Below are 22,578 nucleotides of genomic sequence, written 5' to 3'. Positions count from 1 at the left end.
CTCAAGTGGAATGGACACTGCGATGCCCTGACTCGAAATAAGGCCGGATATCCCTGCAGTGACTTGAATGCAGGCTCGTCTTGCATCTCCCAAGACGAAAGGATGTCTGAATCCCCTGTGGAGACCACAGAGAAAGACCTAGTTCCCCAGCTCACCGCCACCGCAGGCCTCACATCCTTTGAAAACTCCAGAGGGACGTGGAGATCACTGCCTCCCAAGGAGACGATGCCTGACTCCTCGTGATACTTGATAGGAGCCCCAGGATTCCTGTGGCACGTGGAAAGGGCCCCTCGTTCTTCCGCCTCAGCTGGAGAGGCGTCCCAATTGCCCTGTCAAGCCTCGAGGAGAATCCCGAGTTGTCCCTCGCAACTAGGCAGGAGTCCTGACGTCGCTGAACAAACACGTGTGTGGAAGGGCCATCCCCGTCGTAATTCGAGAATATACCCCAGGTTCCCGCCGCAACTCGAGAAAAACCATGAGACTTCCCCTTCCCCGCGAGATGAGTCCCGATTCCCCTGCACTGCGTGCAGAGCAATTCCGTGTTGCACATCACACAAGAAAGGAGCCTTGATTTCCTTGATGGCACTCCAGAGAAACCCCAAGAACACTGTTTCAAGGCTAGAGGGATCCTGAGGTCACTGTAGCAACACGAAAGATCTCCGAGGACCAAAAATCTACTCGAGATGAGAGGTTAGGCCCCGGCTTCGACTCCAGAGGAATACCACCTTACCACAAGCACCTCAAGAGGAGGCTTCTCTCAGCTCTAGGTATGTGAGAGGGACCCTGAGTTTGCGGCCTCAAGTGGAATGGACACCGCGATTCCGTGACTCGAAATAAGGCTGGATATCCCTGCAGTGACTTGAATGCAGGCTCGTCTTGCATCTCCCAAGACGAAAGGATGTCTGAATCCCCTGTGGAGACCACAGAGAAAGACCTAGTTACCCACCTCATCGCCACCGGAGGCCTCACATCCTTTGAAAAACCCAGAGGGACGCGGATATCAGTGCCTCCAAAGGAGGTAATGGCTGACTCCTCGTGAAACTTGATAGGAGTCCCAGTATTCCTGTGGCTCGTGGAAAGGGACACTTGGTCTTCCGCCTCAGCAGCAGAGGCGTCCCAATTGCCCTGCCAAGCCTCGAGGAGAATCCCGAGTTGTCCCTCGCAACTAGGCAGGAGTCCTGTCGTCGCTGAACAAACACGTGTGTGGAAGGGCCATCCCCGTCGTAACTCGAGAATATACCCCAGGTTCCCGCCGCAACTCGAGAAAAACCATGAGACTTCCCCCTCGCCGAGAGATGAGGCCCGATTCCCCTGCACTAGTGCAGAGCAATTCCGTGTTGCACACCACACAGGAAAGGAGCCTTGATTTCCTTGATGGCACTACAGAGAAACCCCAAGAACACTGGTTCAAGGCTAGAGGGATCCTGAGGTCACTGTAGCAACACGAAAGAGCTCTGAAGACCACAAATCAACTCTAGGTGAGAGGTTAGTCCCTGGTTTCGACTCCAGAGGAATACCACCTTTCCACAAGCACTTCAAGAGGAGGCTTCTCTCAGCTCTAGGTATGTGAGAGGGACCCTGAGTTTGCGGCCTCAATTGGAATGGACACCGCGATGCCCTGACTCGAAATAAGGCCGGATATCCCTGCAGTGACTTGAATGCAGGCTCGTCTTGCATCTCCCAAGACGAAAGGATGTCTGAATCCCCTGTGGAGACCACAGAGAAAGACCTAGTTCCCCAATTCTTCGCTACCGGAGGCCTCACATCCTTTGACACTCCAGAGGGATGCGGAGATCAGTCCTCCAAAGGAGACGATGCCTGACTTCTCGTGAAACTTGATAGGAGTCCCAGGATTCCTGTGGCACGTGGAAAGGGACACTTGGTCTCCCGCCTCAGCTGGAGAGGCGTCCCAATTGACCTGCCAAGCCTCGAGGAGAATCCCGAGTTGTCCCTCGCAAGTAGGCAGGAGTCCTGACGTCACTAAACAAACACGTGTGTGGAAGGGCCATCCCCGTTGTAACTCAAGAATATACCCCAGGTTCCCGCCGCATCTCGAGAAAAACAATGAGACTTCCCCCTCGCCGCGAGATGAGGCCCGATTCCCCTGCACTGCGTACAGAGCAATGCCGTGTTGCACATCACACAGGATAGGAGCCTTGATTTCCTTGATGGCACTCCAGAGAAACCCCAAGAACACTGTTTCAAGGCTAGAGGGATCCTGAGGTCACTGTAGCAACACGAAAGAGATCCGTGGACCAAAAATCAGCTCGAGACGAGAGGTTAGTCCCTGGCTTCGACTCCAGAGGAATACCAACTTACAACAAGCACCTAAAGAGGAGGCTTCTCTCAGCTCTAGGTATGTGAGAGGGACCTTGAGTTTGCGGCCTCAAGTGGAATGGACACTGTGATGCCCTGACTCGAAATAAGGCCGGATATCCCTGCAGTGACTTAAATGCAGGCTCGTCTTGCATCTCCCAAGAAGAAAGGATGTCTGAATCCCCTGTGGAGACCACAGAGAAAAACCTAGTTCCCCAGCTCATCGCCACCGCAGGCCTCACATCCTTTGAAAACTCCAGAGGGACGCGGAGATCACTGCCTCCCAAGAAGACGATGCCTGACTCCTCGTGATACTTGATAGGAGCCCCAGGATTCCTGTGGCACGTGGAAAGGGACCCTCGGTCTCCCGCCTCAGCTGGAGAGGCGTCCCAATTGCCCTGTCAAGTCTCGAGGAGAATCCCGAGTTGTCCCTCGCAACTAGGCAGGAGTCCTGACGTCGCTGAACAAACACGTGTGTGGAAGGGCCATCCCCGTCGTAATTCGAGAATATATCCCAGGTTCCCGCCGCAACTCGAGAAAAACCATGAGACTTCCCCTGCCCCGCGAGATGAGTCCCGATTCCCCTGCACTGCGTGCAGAGCAATTCTGTGTTGCACATCACACAGGAAAGGAGCCTTGATTTCCTTGATGGCACTCCAGAGAAACCCCAAGAACACTGTTTCAAGGCTAGAGGGATCCTGAGGTCACTGTAGCAACACAAAAGATCTCCGTGGACCAAAAATCAACTCGAGATAAGAGGTTAGTCCCTGGCTTTGACGCCAGAGGAATACCACGTTACCACAAGCACCTCAAGAGGAGGCTTCTCTCAGCTCTAGGTATGTGAGAGGGACCCTGAGATTGCGGCCTCAAGTGGAATGGACACCGCGATGCCCTGACTCGAAATAAGGCCGGATATCCCTGCAGTGACTTGAATGCAGGCTCGTCTTGCATCTCCCAAGACGAAAGGATGTCTGAATCCCCTGTGGAGACCGCCGAGAAAGGCCTAGTTCCCGAATATATCACGACCGGAGGCCTCACATCCTTTGACACTCCAGAGGGACGCGGAGATCAGTGCCTCCAAAGGAGACGATGCCTGACTCCTCGTGAAACTTGACAGGAGTCCCAGGATTCCTGTGGCACGTGAAAAGGGACCCTTGGTCTCACGCCTCAGCTGGAGAGGCGTCCCAATTGCCCTGCCAAGCCTCGAGGAGAATCCCGAGTTGTCCCTCGCAAGTAGGCAGGAGTCCTGATGTCGCTGAACAAACACGTGGGTGGAAGGGCCATCCCCGTCGTAATTCGAGAATATACCCCAGGTTCCCGCCGCAACTCGAGAAAAACCATGAGACTTCCCCTTCCCCTCGAGATGAGGCCCGATTCCCCTGCACTGCGTGCAGAGCAATTCCGAGTTGCACATCACACAGGAAAGGACCCTTGATTTCCTTGATGGCACTCCAGAGAAACCCCAAGAACACTGTTTCAAGGCTGGAGGGATCCTGAGGTCACTGTAGCAACACGAAAGAGCTCCGTGGACCAAAAATCAACTCGAGATGAGAGGTTATTCCCTGGCTTCGATGCCAGAGGAATACCACGTTACCACAAGCACCTCAAGAGGAGGCTTCTCTCAGCTCTAGGTATGTGAGAGGGACCCTGAGTTTGCGGCCTCAAGTGGAATGGACACCGCGATGCCCTGACTCGAAATAAGGCCGTATATACCTGCAGTGACTTGAATGCAGGCTCGTCTTGCATCTCCCAAGACGAAAGGATGTCTGAATCCCCTGTGGAGACCGCCCAGAAAGGCCTAGTTCCCCAATTCTTTGCTACCAGAGGCCTCACATCCTTTGACACTCCAGAGGGATGCGGAGATCAGTGCCTCCAAAGGAGACGATGCCTGACTCCTCGTGAAACTTGATAGGAGTCCCAGGATTCCTGTGGCACGTGGAAAGGGACCCTTGATCTCCCGCCTCAGCTGGAGAGGCGTCCCAATTGACCTGCCAAGCCTCGAGGAAAATCCCGAGTTGTCCCTCGCAAGTAGGCAGGAGTCCTGGCGTCACTGAACAAACAAGTGTGTGGAAGGGCCATCCCCGTTTTAACTCAAGAATATATCCCAGGTTTCCGCCAGATCTCGAGAAAAATAATGAGACTTCCCCCTCGCCGTGAGATGAGGCCCGATTCCCCTGCACTGCGTGCAGAGCAAAGCCGTGTTGCACATCACACACGATAGGAGCCTTGATTTCCTTGTTGGCACTCCAGAGAAACCCCAAGAACACTGTTTCAAGGCTAGAGGGATCCTGAGGTCACTGTAGCAACACGAAAGAGCTCCGTGGACCAAAAATTAGCTCGATACGAGAGGTTAGTCCCTGGCTTCGACTCCAGAGGAATACCACCTTACAACAAGCACCTAAAGAGGAGGCTTCTCTCAGCTCTAGGTATGTGAGAAGGACCCTGAGTTTGCGGCCTCAAGTGGAATGGACACTGCGATGCCCTGACTCGAAATAAGGCCGGATATCCCTGCAGTGACTTGAATGCAGGCTCGTCTTGCATCTCCCAAGAAGAAAGGATGTCTCAATCCCCTGTGTAGACCACAGAGAAAGACCTAGATCCCCAGCTCATCGCCACCGCAGGCCTCACATCCTTTGAAAACTCCAGAGGGACGCGGAGATCACTGCCTCCCAAGGAGACGATGCCTGACTCCTCGTGATACTTGATAGGAGCCCCAGGATTCCTGTGGAACGTGGAAAGGGACCCTCGGTCTTCCGCCTCAGCTGGAGAGGCGTCACAATTGCCCTGCCAAGCCTCGAGGAGAATCCCGAGTTGTCCCTCGCAACTAGGCAGGAGTCCTGACGTCGCTGAACAAACACGTGTGTGGAAGGGCCATCCCCGTCGTAACTCGAGAATATACCCCAGGTTCCCGCCGCAACTCGAGAAAAACCATGAGACTTCCCCTGCCCCATGAGATGAGTCCCGATTCCCCTGCACTGCGTGCAGAGCAATTCCGTGTTGCACATCACACAGGAAAGGAGCCTTGATTTCCTTGATGGCACTCCAGAGAAACCCCAAGAACACTGTTTCAAGGCTAGAGGGATCCTGAGGTTACTGTAGCAACACGAAAGATCTCCGTGGATGAAAAATCTACTCGAGATGAGAGGTTAGGCCCCGGCTTCGACTCCAGAGGAATACCACCTTACCACAAGCACCTCAAGAGGAGGCTTCTCTCAGCTCTAGGTAAGCGAGAGGGACCCTGAGTTTGCGGCCTCAAGTGGAATGGACACCGCGATGCCCTGACTTGAAATAAGGCCGGATATCCCTGCAGTGACTTGAATGTAGGCTCGTCTTGCATCTCCCAAGACGAAAGGATGTCTGAATCCCCTGTGGAGACCACAGAGAAAGACCTAGTTCCCCACCTCATCGCGAACGGAGGCCTCACATCCTTTGAAAAACCAAAAGGGACGCGGAGATCAGTGCCTCCAAATGAGACAATGCCTGACTCCTCGTGAAACTTGATAGGAGTCCCAGGATTCCTGTGGCACGTGCAAAGGGACCCTTGGTCTCCCGCCTCAGCTGGAGAGGCGTCCCAATTGCCCTGACAAGCCTCAAGGAGAATTCCGAGTTGTCCCTCGCAACTAGGCAGGAGTCCTGACGTCGCTGAACAAACACGTGTGTGGAAGGGCCAACCCCGTCGTAACTAGAGAATATACCCCAGGTTCCCGCCGCAACTCGAGAAAAACCATGAGACTTCCCCCTCGCCGCGAGATGAGGCCCGATTCCCCTGTACTAGTGCAGAGCAATTCTGTGTTGCACATCACACAGGAAAGGAGCCTTGATTTCCTTGATGGCACTCCAGAGAATCCCCAAGAACACTGTTTCAAGGCTAGAGGGATCCTGAGGTCACTGTAGCAACACAAAAGTGCTCCGAGGACCACAAATCAACTCAAATTGAGAGGTTAGTCCCTGGCTTCGACTCCAGAGGAATACCACCTTACCACAAGCACCTCAAGAGGAGGCTTCTCTCAGCTCTAGGTATGTGAGAGGGACCCTGAGTTTGCGGCCTCAAGTGGAATGGACACCGCGATGCCCTGACTCAAAATAAGGCCGGATATCCCTGCAGTGACTTGAATGCAGGCTCGTCTTGCATCTCCCAAGACGAAAGGATGTCTGAATCCCCTGTGGAGACCACAGAGAAAGACCTAGTTCCCCAGCTCATCACGACCGTAGGCCTCACATCCTTTGACAACTCCAGAGGGACGCGGAGATCAGTGCCTCCCAAGGAGACGATGCCTGACTCCTCGTGAAACTTGATAGGAGTCCCAGGATTCCTGTGGCACGTGGAAAGAGACCCTCCGTCTCCCGGCTCAGCTGGAGAGGCGTCCCAATTGCCCTGCCAAGCCTCGAGGAGAATCCCGAGTTGTCCCTCACAACTAGGCAGGAGTCCTGTCGTGACGGAACAAACACGTGTGTGGAAGGGCCATCCCCGTCGTCACTCGAGAATATACGCCAGGATCGCGCCCCAACTCGAGAAAAACAATGAGACTTCCCCCTCGCCGTGAGATGAGGCCCGATTACCCTGCACTGCGTGCAGAGCAATGCCGTGCTGCACATCACACAGGAAAGGAGCCTTGATTTCCTTGATGGCACTCCAGAGAAACCCCAAGAACACTGTTTCAAGGCTAGAGGGATCCTGAGGTCACTGTAGCAACACGAAAGAGCTCCGTGGACCAAAAATTAGCTCGATACGAGAGGTTAGTCCCTGGCTTCGACTCCAGAGGAATACCACCTTTCAACAAGCACCTAAAGAGGAGGCTTCTCTCAGCTCTAGGTATGTGAGAGGGACCGTGAGTTTGCGGCCTCAAGTGGAATGGACTCCGCGATGCCCTGACTCGAAATAAGGCCGGATATCCCTGCAGTGACTTGAATGCAGGCTTGTCTTGCATCTCCCAAGACGAAAGGATGTCTGAATCCCCAGTGGAGACTACAGAGAAAGACCTAGTTCCCCACCTCATCGCGAATGAAGGCCTCACATCTTTTGAAAATTCCAGTGGGACGCAGAGATCAGTGCCTCCAAAGGACACGATGCCTGACTCCTTGTGAAACTTGATAGGAGTCCCAGGATTCCTGTGGCACGAGGAAAGGGACCCTTGGTCTCCCGCCTCAGCTGGAGATGCGTCTCAATTGCCCTGCCAAGCCTCGAGGAGAATCCCGAGTTGTCCCTCGCAACTAGGCAGGAGTCCTGACGTCACTGAACAAACACATGTTTGGAAGGGCCATCCCCGTCGTAACTCGAGAATATACCCCAGGTTCCCACCGCAACTCGAGGAAAACTATGAGACTTCCCCCTCGCCGCGAGATGAGGCCCGATTCCCCTGCACTGCGTGCAGAACAATTCCGAGTTGCACATCACACAGGAAAGGACACTTGATTTCCTTGATGGCACTCCAGAGAAACCCCAAGAACACTGTTTCAAGGCTGGAGGGATCCTGAGGTCACTGTAGCAACACGAAAGAGCTCCGTGGACCAAAAATCAACTCGAGATTAGAGGTTATTCCCTGGCTTCGACGCCAGAGGAATACCACGTTACCACAAGCACCTCAAGAGGAGGCTTCTCTCAGCTCTAGGTATGTGAGAGGGACCCTGAGTTTGCGGCCTCAAGTGGAATGGACACCGCAATGCCCTGACTCGAAATAAGGCCGTATATACCTGCAGTGACTTGAATGCAGGCTCGTCTTGCATCTCCCAAGACGAAAGGATGTCTGAATCCCCTGTGGAGACCGCCCAGAAAGGCCTAGTTCCCCAATTCTTTGCTACCGGAGGCCTCACATCCTTTGACACTCCAGAGGGATGCGAAGATCAGTGCCTCCAAAGGAGACGATGCCTGACTCCTCGTAAAACTTGATAGGAGTCCCAGGATTCCTGTGGCACGTGGAAAGGGACCCTTGATCTCCCGCCTCAGCTGGAGAGGCGTCCCAATTGACCTGCCAAGCCTCGAGGAGAATCCCGAGTTGTCCCTCGCAAGTAGGCAGGAGTCCTGGCGTCACTGAACAAACAAGTGTGTGGAAGGGCCATCCCCGTTGTAACTCAAGAATATATCCCAGGTTTCCGCCAGATCTCGAGAAAAATAATGAGACTTCCCCCTCGCCGCGAGATGAGGCCCGATTCCCCTGCACTGCGTGCAGAGCAATGCCGTGTTGCACATCACACACGATAGGAGCCTTGATTTCCTTGATGGCACTCCAGAGAAACCCCAAGAACAATGTTTCAAGGATAGAGGGATCCTGAGGTCACTGTAGCAACACGAAAGAGCTCCGTGGACCAAAAATTAGCTCGATACGAGAGGTTAGTCCCTGGCTTCGACTCCAGAGGAATACCACCTTACAACAAGCACCTCAAGAGGAGGCTTCTCTCAGCTCTAGGTATGTGAGAGGGACCCTGATTTTGCGGCCTTAAGTGGAATGGACACTGCGATGCCCTGACTCGAAATAAGGCCGGATATCCCTGCAGTGACTTGAATGCAGGCTCGTCTTGCATCTCCCAAGAAGAAAGGATGTCTCAATCCCCTGTGTAGACCACAGAGAAAGACCTAGATCCCCAGCTCATCGCCATCGCAGGCCTCACATCCTTTGAAAACTCCAGAGGGACGCGGAGATCACTGCCTCCCAAGGAGACGATGCCTGACTCCTCGTGATACTTGATAGGAGCCCCAGGATTCCTGTGGAACGTGGAAAGGGACCCTCGGTCTCCCGCCTCAGCTGGAGAGGCGTCCCAATTGCCCTGTCAAGCCTCGAGGAGAATCCCGAGTTGTCCCTCGCAACTAGGCAGGAGTCCTGACGTCGCTGAACAAACACGTGTGTGGAAGGGCCATCCCCGTCGTAACTCGAGAATATACCCCAGGTTCCCGCCGCAACTCGAGAAAAACCATGAGACTTCCCCTGCCCCGCGAGATGAGTCCCGATTCCCCTGCACTGCGTGCAGAGCAATTCCGTGTTGCACATCACACAGGAAAGGAGCCTTGATTTCCTTGATGGCACTCCAGAGAAACCCCAAGAACACTGTTTCAAGGCTAGAGGGATCCTGAGGTTACTGTAGCAACACGAAAGATCTCCGTGGATGAAAAATCTACTCGAGATGAGAGGTTAGGCCCCGGCTTCGACTCCAGAGGAATACCAGCTTACCACAAGCACCTCAAGAGGAGGCTTCTCTCAGCTCTAGGTAAGCGAGAGGGACCCTGAGTTTGCGGCCTCAAGTGGAATGGACACCGCGATGCCCTGACTCGAAATAAGGCCGGATATCCTTGCAGTGACTTGAATGCAGGCTCGTCTTGCATCTCCCAAGACGAAAGGATGTCTGAATCCCCTGTGGAGACCACAGAGAAAGACCTAGTTCCCCACCTCATCGCGAACGGAGGCCTCACATCCTTTGAAAAACCAAGAGGGACGCGGAGATCAGTGCCTCCAAAGGAGACAATGCCTGACTCCTCGTGAAACTTGATAGGAGTCCCAGGATTCCTGTGGCACGTGGAAAGGGACCCTTGGTCTCCCGCCTCAGCTGGAGAGGCGTCCCAATTGCCCTGACAAGCCTCAAGGAGAATCCCGAGTTGTCCCTCGCAACTAGGCAGGAGTCCTGACGTCGCTGAACAAACACGTGTGTGGAAGGGCCAACCCCGTCGTAACTAGAGAATATACCCCAGGTTCCCGCCGCAACTCGAGAAAAACCATGAGACTTCCCCCTCGCCGCGAGATGAGGCCCGATTCCCCTGTACTAGTGCAGAGCAATTCTGTGTTGCACATCACACAGGAAAGGAGCCTTGATTTCCTTGATGGCACTCCAGAGAATCCCCAAGAACACTGTTTCAAGGCTAGAGGGATCCTGAGGTCACTGTAGCAACACAAAAGTGCTCCGAGGACCACAAATCAACTCAAGATGAGAGGTTAGTCCCTGGCTTCGACTCCAGAGGAATACCACCTTACCACAAGCACGTCAAGAGGAGGCTTCTCTCAGCTCTAGGTATGTGAGAGGGACCCTGAGTTTGCGGCCTCAAGTCGAATGGACACCGCGATGCCCTGACTCAAAATAAGGCCGGATATCCCTGCAGTGACTTGAATGCAGGCTCGTCTTGCATCTCCCAAGACGAAAGGATGTCTGAATCCCCTGTGGAGACCACAGAGAAAGACCTAGTTCCCCAGCTCATCACGACCGTAGGCCTCACATCCTTTGACAACTCCAGAGGGACGCGGAGATCAGTGCCTCCCAAGGAGACGATGCCTGACTCCTCGTGAAACTTGATAGGAGTCCCAGGATTCCTGTGGCACGTGGAAAGAGACCCTCCGTCTCCCGGCTCAGCTGGAGAGGCGTCCCAATTGCCCTGCCAAGCCTCGAGGAGAATCCCGAGTTGTCCCTCACAACTAGGCAGGAGTCCTGTCGTGACGGAACAAACACGTGTGTGGAAGGGCCATCCCCGTCGTCACTCGAGAATATACGCCAGGATCGCGCCCCAACTCGAGAAAACCATGAGACTTCCCCTGCCCCGCGAGATGAGGCCCGATTCCCCTGCACTGCGTGCAGAGCAATGCCGTGCTGCACATCACACAGGAAAGGAGCCTTGATTTCCTTGATGGCACTCCAGAGAAACCCCAAGAACACTGTTTCAAGGCTAGAGGGATCCTGAGGTCACTGTAGCAACACGAAAGAGCTCCGTGGATGCAAAATCTACTCGAGATGAGAGGTTAGGCCTCGGCTTCGACTCCAGAGGAATACCACCTTACCACAAGCACCTCAAGAGGAGGCTTCTCTCAGCTCTAGGTAAGCGAGAGGGACCCTGAGTTTGCGGCCTCAAGTGGAATGGACACCGCGATGCCCTGACTCGAAATAAGGCCGGATATCCCTGCAGTGACTTGAATGCAGGCTCGTCTTGCATCTCCCAAGACGAAAGGATGTCTGAATCCCCTGTGGAGACCACAGAGAAAGACCTAGTTCCCCACCTCATCGCGAACGGAGGCCTCACATCCTTTGAAAAACCAAGAGGGACGCGGAGATCAGTGCCTCCAAAGGAGACGATGCCTGACTCCTCGTGAAACTTGATAGGAGTCCCAGGATTCCTGTGGCACGTGGAAAGGGATCCTTGGTCTCCCGCCTCAGCTGGAGAGGCGTCCCAATTGCCCTACTAAGCCTCAAGGAGAATCCCGAGTTGTCCCTCGCAACTGGGCAGGAGTCCTGACGTCGCTGAACAAACACGTGGGTGGAAGGGCCATCCCCTTCGTAACTCGAGAATATACCCCAGATTCCCGCCGCAACTCGAGAAAAACCATGAGACTTCCCCCTCGCCGCGAGATGAGGCCAGATTCCCCTGCACGGCATTCAAAGCAATTCCGTGTTGCACATCAAACATGAAAGGAGCCTTGATTTCCTTGATGGCACTCCAGAGAAACACCAAGAACACTGTTTCAAGGCTAGAGGAATCCTGAGGTTACTGTAGCAACAGGAAAGAGCTCCGTGGACCAAAAATCAACTCGAGATGAGAGGTTAGTCCCTGGCTTCGACTCCAGAGGAATACCACCTTACCACAAGCACCTCAAGAGGAGGCTTCTCTCAGCTCTAGGTATGTGAGAGGGACCGTGATTTGCGGCCTCAAGTGGAATGGACACTGCGATGCCCTGACGCGAAATAACGCCGGATATCCCTGCAGTGACTTGAATGCAGGCTCGTCTTGCATCTCCGAAGAAGAAATGATGTCTGAATCCCCTGTGGAGACCACAGAGAAAGACCTAGTTCCCCACCTCATCGCGACCGGAGGCCTCACATCCTTTGAAAATTCCAGAGGTACGCGGAGATCAGTGCCTCCAAAGGAGACCATGCCTGACTCCTCGTGAAACTTGATAGGAGTCCCAGGATTCCTGTGGCAAGTGGAAAGGGATCCTTGGTCTCCCGCCTCAGCTGGAGAGGCGTCCCAATTGCCCTGCCAAGCCTCGAGGAGAATCCCGAGTTGTCCCTCGCAACTAGGCAGGAGTCCTGACGTCGCTGAACAAACACGTGGGTGGAAGGGCCATCCCCGTCGTAACTCGAGAATATACCCCAGGTTCCCGCCGCAACTCGAGAAAAACCATGAGACTTCCCCTCGACGTGAGATGAGGCCCGATTCCCCTGCACTGCATGCAGAGCAATTCCGTGTTGTACATCAAACATGAAAGGAGCCTTGATTGCCTTGATGGCACTCCAGAAAAAACCCAAGAACACTGTTTCAAGGCTAGAGGGATCCTGAGGTGACTGTAGCAGCAGGAAAGAGCTCCGTGGACCAAAAATCAACACGAGATGAGAGGTTTGTCCCTGGCTTCGACTCCAGAGGAATACCACCTTACCACAAGCACCTCAAGAGGAGGCTTCTCTCAGCTCTAGGTATGTGAGAGGGACCCTGAGTTTGCGGCCTCAAGTGGAATGGACACCGCGATGCCCTGACACGAAATAAGGCCGGATATCCCTGCAGTGACTTGAATGCAGGCTCGTCTTGCATCTCCCAAGACGAAAGGATGTCAGAATCCCCTGTGGAGACCACAGAGAAAGACCTAGTTCCTCACCTCATCGCGACCGGAGGCCTCACATCCTTTGAAAACTTCAGAGGTACGTGGAGATCAGTGCCTCCAAAGGAGACGATGCCTGACTCCTCGTGAAACTTGATAGGAGTCCCAGGATTCCTGTGGCACGTGGAAAGGGATCCTTGGTCTCCCGCCTCAGCTGGAGAGGCGTCCCAATTGCCCTGCCAAGCCTCGAGGAGAATCCCGAGTTGTCCCTCGCAACTAGGCAGGAGTCCTGACGTCGCTGAACAAACACGTGGGTGGAAGGGCCATCCCCGTCGTAATCGAGAATATACCCCAGATTCCCGCCGCAACTCGAGAAAAACCATGAGACTTCCCCCTCGCCGCAAGATGAGGCCCGATTCCCCTGCACGGCATTCAAAGCAATTCCGTGTTGCACATCAAACATGAAAGGAGCCTTGATTTCCTTGATGGCACTCCAAAGAAACCCGAAGAACACTATTTCAAGGCTAGAGGAATCGTGAGGTTACTGTAGCAACACGAAAGAGCTCCGTGGACCAAAAATCAACTCGAGATGAGAGGTTAGTCCCTGGCTTCGACTCCAGAGGAATACCACCTTACCACAAGCACCTCAAGAGGAGGCTTCTCTCAGCTCTAGGTATGTGAGAGGGACCCTGATTTGCGGCCTCAAGTGGAATGGACACTGCGATGCCCTGACGCGAAATAAGGCCGGATATCCCTGCAGTGACTTGAATGCAGGCTCGTCTTGCATCTCCGAAGACGAAATGATGTCTGAATCCCCTGTGCAGAATACAGAGAAAGACCTAGTTCCCCACCTCATCGCGACCGGAGGCCTCACATACTTTGAAAATTCCAGAGGTACGCGGAGATCAGTGTTTCCAAAGGAGACGATGCCTGACTCCTCGTGAAACTTGATAGGAGTCCCAGGATTACTGTGGCACGTGGAAAGGGATCCTTGGTCTCCCGCTTCAGCTGGAGAGGCGTCCCAATTGCCCTGCCAAGCCTCGAGGAGAATCCCGAGTTGTCCCTCGCAACTAGGCAGGAGTCCTGACGTCGCTGAACAAACACGTGGGTGGAAGGGCCATCCCCGTCGTAACTCGAAAATATACCCCAGGTTCCCGCCGTAACTCGAGAAAAACCATGAGACTTCCCCCTCGACGTGAGATGAGGCCCAATTCCCCTGCACTGCATGCAGAGCAATTCCGTGTTGTACATCAAACATGAAAGGAGCCTTGATTTCCTTGATGGCACTCCAGAGAAAACCCAAGAACACTGTTTCAAGGCTAGAGGGATCCTGAGGTCACTGTTGCAACACGAAAGAGCTCCGAGGACCAAAAATCAATAAGAGATGAGAGGTTAGTCCCTGGCTTCGACTCCAGAGGAATACCACTTTACCACAAGCACCTCAAGAGGAGGCTTCTCTCAGCTCTAGGTATGTGAGAGGGACCCTGAGTTTGCGGCCTCAAGTGGAATGGACACTGCGATGCCCTGACTCGAAATAAGGCCGGTTATCCCTGCAGTGACTTGAATGCAGGCTCGTCTTGCATCTCCCAAGACGAAAGGATGTCTGAATCCCCTGTGGAGACCACAGAGAAAGACCTAATTCCCCACCTCATCGCGACCGGAGGCCTCACATCCTTTGAAAATTCCAGAGGTACGCGGAGATCAGTGTTTCCAAAGGAGACGATGCCTGACTCCTCGTGAAACTTGATAGGAGTCCCAGGATTACTGTGGCACGTGGAAAGGGATCCTTGGTCTCCCGCTTCAGCTGGAGAGGCGTCCCAATTGCCCTGCCAAGCCTCGAGGAGAATCCCGAGTTGTCCCTCGCAACTAGGCAGGAGTCCTGACGTCGCTGAACAAACACGTGGGTGGAAGGGCCATCCCCGTCGTAACTCGAAAATATACCCCAGGTTCCCGCCGTAACTCGAGAAAAACCATGAGACTTCCCCCTCGACGTGAGATGAGGCCCAATTCCCCTGCACTGCATGCAGAGCAATTCCGTGTTGTACATCAAACATGAAAGGAGCCTTGATTTCCTTGATGGCACTCCAGAGAAAACCCAAGAACACTGTTTCAAGGCTAGAGGGATCCTGAGGTCACTGTTGCAACACGAAAGAGCTCCGAGGACCAAAAATCAATAAGAGATGAGAGGTTAGTCCCTGGCTTCGACTCCAGAGGAATACCACTTTACCACAAGCACCTCAAGAGGAGGCTTCTCTCAGCTCTAGGTATGTGAGAGGGACCCTGAGTTTGCGGCCTCAAGTGGAATGGACACTGCGATGCCCTGACTCGAAATAAGGCCGGTTATCCCTGCAGTGACTTGAATGCAGGCTCGTCTTGCATCTCCCAAGACGAAAGGATGTCTGAATCCCCTGTGGAGACCACAGAGAAAGACCTACTTCCCCACCTCATCGCGACCGGAGGCCTCACATCCTTTGAAAATTCCAGAGGTACGCGGAGATCAGTGCCTCCAAAGGAGACGATGCCTGACTCCTCGTGAAACTTGATAGGAGTCCCAGGATTCCTGTGGCACGTGGAAAGGGATCCTTTGTCTCCCGCCTCAGCTGGAGAGGCGTCCCAATTGCCATGCCAAGCCTCGAGGAGAATCCCGAGTTGTCCCTCGCAATTAGGCAGGAGTCCTGACGTCGCTGAACAAACACGTGGGTGGAAGGGCCATCCCCGTCGTAACTCGAGAATATACCCCAGGTTCCCGCCGCAACTCGAGAAAAACCATGAGACTTCCCCCTCGACGTGAGATGAAGCCCGATTCCCCTGCACTGCATGCAGAGCAATTCCGTGTTGTACATCAAACATGAAAGGAGCCTTGATTGCCTTGATGGCACTCCAGAGAAAACCCAAGAACACTGTTTCAAGGCTAGAGGGATCCTGAGGTCACTGTTGCGACACGAAAGAGCTCCGTGGACCAAAAATCAACTCGAGATGAGAGGTTAGTCCCTGGCTTCGACTGCAGAGGAATACCACCTTACCACAAGCACCTCAAGAGGAGGCTTCTCTCAGCTCTAGGTATGTGAGAGGGACCCTGATTTTGCAGCCTCAAGTGGAATGGACACTGCGATGCCCTGACTCGAAATAAGGCCGGATATCCCTGCAGTGACTTGAATGCAGGCTCGTTTTGCATCTCCCAAGAAGAAAGGATGTCTGAATCCCCTGTGGAGACCACAGAGAAAGACCTAGTTCCCCACCTCATCGCGACCAGAGGCCTCACATCCTTTGAAAACTCCAGAGGTACGTGGAGATCAGTGCCTCCAAAGGAGACGATGCCTGACTCCTCGTGAAACTTGATAGGAGTCCCAGGATTCCTGTGGCACGTGGAAAGGGATCCTTGGTCTCCCGCCTCAGCTGGAGAGGCGTCCCAATTGCCCTGCCAAGCCTCGAGGAGAATCCCGAGTTGTCCCTCGCAACTAGGCAGGAGTCTGACGTCGTTGAACAAACACGTGGGTGGAAGGGCCATCCGCGTCGTAACTCGAGAATATACCCCAGGTTCCCATCGCAACTCGAGAAAAACCATGATACTTCCCGCTCGCCCCAAAATGAGGCCCGATACCCTGCACTGCGTGCAGAGCAATTCCGTGTTGCACATCACACATGAAAGGAGCCTTGATTTCCTTGATGGCACTCCAGAGAAACCCCAAGAACACTGTTTCAAGGCTAGAGGGATCCTGAGGTCACTGTAGCCACACGAAAGAGCTCCGTGGACCAAAAATCAACTCGAGATGAGAGGTTAGTCCCTGGCGTCGACTCCAGAGGATTACCACCTTATCACAAGCTCCTCAAGAGGAGGCTTCTCTCAGCTCTAGGTATGTGAGAGGGACCCTGTGTTTGCGGCTTCAAGTGGAATGGACACTGCGATGCCCTGACGCGAAAAAGCCCGGATATCCCTGCAGTGACTTGAATGCAGGCTCGTCTTGCATCTCCCAAGACGAAAGGATGTCTGAATCCCCTGTGGAGACCACAGAGAAAGACCTAGTTCCCCACCTCATCGTGACCAGAGGCCTCACATCCTTTGAAAACTCCAGAGGTACGCGGAGATCAGTGCCTCCAAAGGAGACGATGCCTGACTCCTCATGCAACTTGGTAGGAGTTCCAGGATTCCTGTGGCACGTGGAAAGGGACCCTTGGTCTCACGCCTCAGATGGAGAGGCGTCCCAATTGCCCTGCCAAGCCTCGAGGAGAATCCCGAGTTGTCCCTCGCAACTAGGCAGGAGTTCTGACGTCGCTGAACAAACACGTGGGTGGAAGGGCCATCCCCGTCGTAACTCGAGAATATACCCCAGGTTCCCGCCGCAACTCGAGAAAAACCATGAGACTTCCCCCTCGCCGCGAGATGAGGCCCGATTCCCCTGCACTGCGTGCAGAGCAATTCCGTGTTGCACATCACACATGAAAGGAGCCTTGATTTCCTTGATGGCACTTCAGAGAAACCCCAAGAACACTGGATCAAGGCTAGAGGGATCCTGAGGTCACTGTAGCAACACGAAAGAGCTCCGTGGACCAAAAATCAACTCGAGATGAGAGGTTTGTCCCTGGCGTCGACTCCAGAGGATTACCACCTTACCACAAGCACCTCAAGAGGAGGCTTCTCTCAGCTCTAGGTATGTGAGAGGGACCCTGAGTTTGTGGCCTCAAGTGGAATGGACACTGCGATGCCCTGACGCGAGATAAGGCCGGATATCCCTGCAGTGACTTGAATGCAGGCTCGTCTTGCATCTCCCAAGACGAAAGGATGTCTGAATCCCCTGTGGAGACCACAGAGAAAGACCTAGTTCCCCACCTCATCGCGACCGGAGGCCTCACATCCTTTGAAAATTCCAGAGGTACGCAGAGATCAGTGCCTCCAAAGGAGACGATGCCTGACTCCTCGTGAAACTTGATAGGAGTCCCTGGATTCCTGTGGCACGTGGAAAGGGACACTTCGTCTACCTCCTCAGCTGGAGAAGCATCCCAATTTCCCTGCCAAGCATTGAGGGGAATCCCGAGTTGTCCCTCGCAACTAGGCAGGAGTCTGACGTCGCTGAACAAACACGTGGGTGGAAGGGCCATCCGCGTCGTAACTCGAGAATATACCCCAGATTCCCATCGCAACTCGAGAAAAACCATGAGACTTCCCGCTCGCCGCAAAATGAGGCCCGATACCCTGCACTGCGTGCAGAGCAATTCCGTGTTGCACATCACACATGAAAGGAGCCTTGATTTCCTTGATGGCACTCCAGAGAAACCCCAAGAACACTGTTTCAAGGCTAGAGGGATCCTGAGGTCACTGTAGCAACAAGAAAGAGCTCCGTGGACCAAAAATCAACTCGAGTTGAGAGGTTAGTCCCTGGCTTCGACTTTAGAGGAATACCACCTTACCACAAGCACCTCAAGAGGAGGCTTCTCTCAGCTCTAGGTATGTGAGAGGGACCCTGAGTTTGCGGCCTCAAGTGGAATGGACACCGCGATGCCCTGACTCGAAATAAGGCCGGATATCCCTGCAGTGACTTGAATGCAGGCTCGTCTTGCATCTCCCAAGACGAAAGGATGTCTGAATCCCCTGTGGAGACCACAGAGAAAGGCCTAGTTCCCCACCTCATCGTGACCGGAGGCCTCACATCCTTTGAAAACTCCAGAGGTACGCGGAGATCAGTGCCTCCAAAGGAGACGATGCCTGACTCCTCATGCAACTTGATAGGAGTCCCAGGATTCCTGTGGCACGTGGAAAGGGATACTTGGTCGCCCGCTTCAGCTGGAGAGGCGTCCCAATTGCCCTGCCAAGCCTCGAGTAGAATCCCGAGTTGTCCCTCGCAACTAGGCAGGAGTCCTGACGTCGCTGAACAAACACGTGGGTGGAAGGGCCATCCCCATCATAACTCGAGAATATACCCCAGGTTCCCGCCGCAACTCGAGAAAAACCATGAGACTTCCCCCTCGACGTGAGATGAGGCCCAATTCCCCTGCACTGCATGCAGAGCAATTCCGTGTTGTACATCAAACATGAAAGGAGCCTTGATTTCCTTGATGGCACTCCAGAGAAACCCCAAGAACACTATTTCAAGGCTAGAGGGATCCTGAGGTCACTGTTGCAACACGAAAGAACTCCGTGGACCAAAAATCAACTCGAGATGAGAGTTTAGTTCCTGGCTTCGACTCCAGAGGAATACCACCTTACCACAAGCACCTCAAGAGGAGGCTTCTCTCAGCTCTAGGTATGTGAGAGGGACCCTGATTTTGCGGCCTCAAGTGGAATGGACACTGCGATGCCCTGACGCGAAATAAGGCCGTATATCCCTGCAGTGACTTGAATGCAGGCTCCTCTTGCATCTCCCAAAATGAAAGGATGTCTGAATCCCCTGTGGAGACCACAGAGAAAGACCTAGTTCCCCACCTCATCGCGACCGGAGGCCTCACATCCTTTGAAAACTCCAGAGGTATGTGGAGATCAGTGCCTCCATAGGAGACGATGCCTGACTCTTCGTGAAACTTGATAGGAGTCCCAGGATTCCTGTGGCACGTGGAAAGGGACCCTTGGTCTCCCGCCTCAGCTGGAGAGGAGTCCCAATTGCCCTGCCAAGCCTCGAGGAGAATCCCGAGTTGTCCCTCGCAACTAGGCAGGAGTCCTGACGTCGCTGAACAAACACGTGTGAGGAAGGGCCATCCCCGTCGTAACTCGAGAATATATCCCAGATTCCCGCCGCAACTCCAGAAAAACCATGAGACTTCCCCCTCGCCGCGAGATGAGGCCCGATTCCCCTGCACTGCGTGCAGAGCGATTCCGTGTTGCACATCACACATGAAAGGAGCCTTGATTTCCTTGATGGCACTCCAGAGAAACCCCAAGAACACTGTTTCAAGGCTAGAGGGATCCTGAGGTCACTGTAGCAACACGAAAGAGCTCCGTGGACCAAAAATCAACTCGAGATGAAAGGGTTGTCCCTTGCGTCGACTCCAGAGGATTACAACTTTATCACAAGCACCTCAAGAGGAGGCTTCTCTCAGCTCTAGCTATGTGAGAGGGACCCTGAGTTTGTGGCCTCAAGTGGAATGGACACTGCGATGCCCTGACGCGAAATAAGGCCAGATATACCTGCAGTGACTTGAATGCAGGTTTGTCTTGCATTTCCCAAGACGAAAGGATGTCTGAATCCCCTGTGGAGACCACAGAGAAAAACCTAGTTCCCCACCTCATCGCGACCGGCGGCCTCACATCCTTTTAAAATTCCAGAGGTACGCGGAGATCAGTGCCTCCAAAGGAGACGAGGCCTGACTACTCGTGAAACTTGATAGGAGTCCCAGGATTCCTGTGGCACGTGGAAAGGGATCCTTGGTCTCCCGCCTCAGCTGGAGAGGCGTCCCAATTGCCCTGCCAAGCCTCGAGGAGAACCCCAAGTTGTCCCTCGCAACTAGGCAGGAGTCTTGACGTCGCTGAACAAACACGTGTGTGGAAGAGCCATCCCCGTCGTAACTCGAGAATATACCCCAGGTTCCCGCCGCAACTCGAGAAAAACCATGAGACTTCCCCCTCGACGTGAGATGAGGCCCGATTCCCCTGCACTGCATGCAGAGCAATTCCGTGTTGTACATCAAACATGAAAGGAGCCTTGATTGCCTTGATGGCACTCCAGAGAAAACCCAAGAACACTGTTTCAAGGCTAGAGTAATTCTGAGGTCACTGTTGCAACACGAAAGAGCTCCGTGGACCAAAAATCAACTCGAGATGAGAGGTTAGTCCCTGGCTTCGACTCCAGAGGAATACCACCTTACCACAAGCACCTCAAGAGGAGGCTTCTCTCAGCTCTAGGTATGTGAGAGGGACCCAGATTTTGCAGCCTCAAGTGGAATGGACACTGCGATGCCCTGACGCGAAAAAGCCCGGATATCCCTGCAGTGACTTGAATGCAGGCTCGTCTTGCATCTCCCAAGACGAAAGGATGTCTGAATCCCCTGTGGAGACCACAGAGAAAGACCTAGTTCCCCACCTCATCGCGACCGGAGGCCTCACATCCTTTGAAAACTCCAGAGGTACGCGGCGATCAGTGCCTCCAAAGCAGACGATGCCTGACTCCTCATGCAACTTGATAGGAGTCCCAGGATTCCTGTGGCACGTGGAAAGGGACTCTTGGTCTCTCGCCTCAGATGGAGAGGCGTCCCAATTGCCCTGCCAAGCCTCGAGGAGTATCCCGAGTTGTCCCTCGCAACTAGGCAGGCGTCTTGACGTCGCTGAACAAACACGTGGGTGGAAGGGCCATCCCCGTCGTAACTCGAGAATATACCCCAGGTTCCCGCCGCAACTCGAGAAAAACCATGAGACTTCCCCCTTGCCGCGAGATGAGGCCCGATTCCCCTGCACTGCGTGCAGAGCAATTCCGTGTTGCACATCACACATGAAAGGAGCCTTGATTTCCTTGATGGCACTTCACAGAAACCCCAAGAACACTGGATCAAGGCTAGAGGGATCCTGAGGTCACTGTAGCAACACGAAAGAGCTCCGTGGACCAAAAATCAACTCGAGATGAGAGGTTTGTCCCTGGCGTCGACTCCAGAGGATTACCACCTTATCACAAGCACGTCAAGAGGAGGCTTCTCTCAGCTCTAGGTATGTGAGAGGGACCCTGAGTTTGTGGCCTCAAGTGGAATGGACACTGCGATGCCCTGACGCGAAATAAGGCCGGATATCCCTGCAGTGACTTGAATGCAGGCTCGTCTTGCATCTCCCAAGACGAAAGGATGTCTGAATCCCCTGTGGAGACCACAGAGAAAGACCTAGTTCCCCACCTCATCGCGACCGGAGGCCTCACATCCTTTGAAAATTCCAGAGGTACGTGGAGATCAGTGCCTCCAAAGGAGACGATGCCTGACTCCTCGTGAAACTTGATAGGAGTCCCAGGATTCCTGTGGCACGTGGAAAGGGATCCTTGGTCTCCCGCCTCAGCTGGAGAGGCGTCCCAATTGCCCTGCCAAGCTTCGAGGAGAATCCCGAGTTGTCCCTCGCAACTAGGCAGGAGTACTGACATCGCTGAACAAACACGTGGGTGGAAGGGCCATCCCCGTCGTAACTCGATAATATATCCCAGATTCCCGCCGCAACTCGAGAAAAACCATGAGACTTCCCCCTCGCCGCGAGATGAGGCCCGATTCCCCTGCACGGCATTCAAAGCAATTCCGTGTTGCACATCAAACATGAAAGGAGCCTTGATTTCCTTGATGGCACTCCAGAGAAACCCGAAGAACACTGTTTCAAGGCTAGAGGGATCCTGAGGTTACTGTAGCAACACGAAAGAGCTCCGAGGACCAAAAATCAACTCGAGATGAGAGGTTAGTCCCTGGCGTCGACTCCAGAGGATTACCACCTTATCACAAGCACCTCAAGAGGAGGCTTCTCTCAGCTCTAGGTATGTGAGAGGGACCCTGAGTTTGTGGCCTCAAGTGGAATGGACACTGCGATGCCCTGACGCGAAATAAGGCCGGATATCCCTGCAGTGACTTGAATGCAGGCTCGTTTTGCATCTCCCAAGACGAAAGGATGTCTGAATCCCCTGTGGAGACCACAGAGAAAGACTTGGTTCCCCACCTCATCGCGACCGGAGGCCTCACATACTTTGAAAACACCAGTGGTACACTGAGATCAGTGCCTCCAAAGGAGACGATGCCTGACTCCTCGTGAAACTTGATAGGAGTCCCAGGATTCCTGTGGCACGTGGAAAGAGACCCTTGGTCTCCCGCCTCAGCT

This window comes from Cervus elaphus, chromosome X (assembly GCF_910594005.1).
Source record: "Cervus elaphus chromosome X, mCerEla1.1, whole genome shotgun sequence".
In the NCBI taxonomy this organism is placed as follows: Eukaryota; Metazoa; Chordata; class Mammalia; order Artiodactyla; family Cervidae; genus Cervus; species Cervus elaphus.
This window is presented reverse-complemented; position numbering follows the sequence as displayed.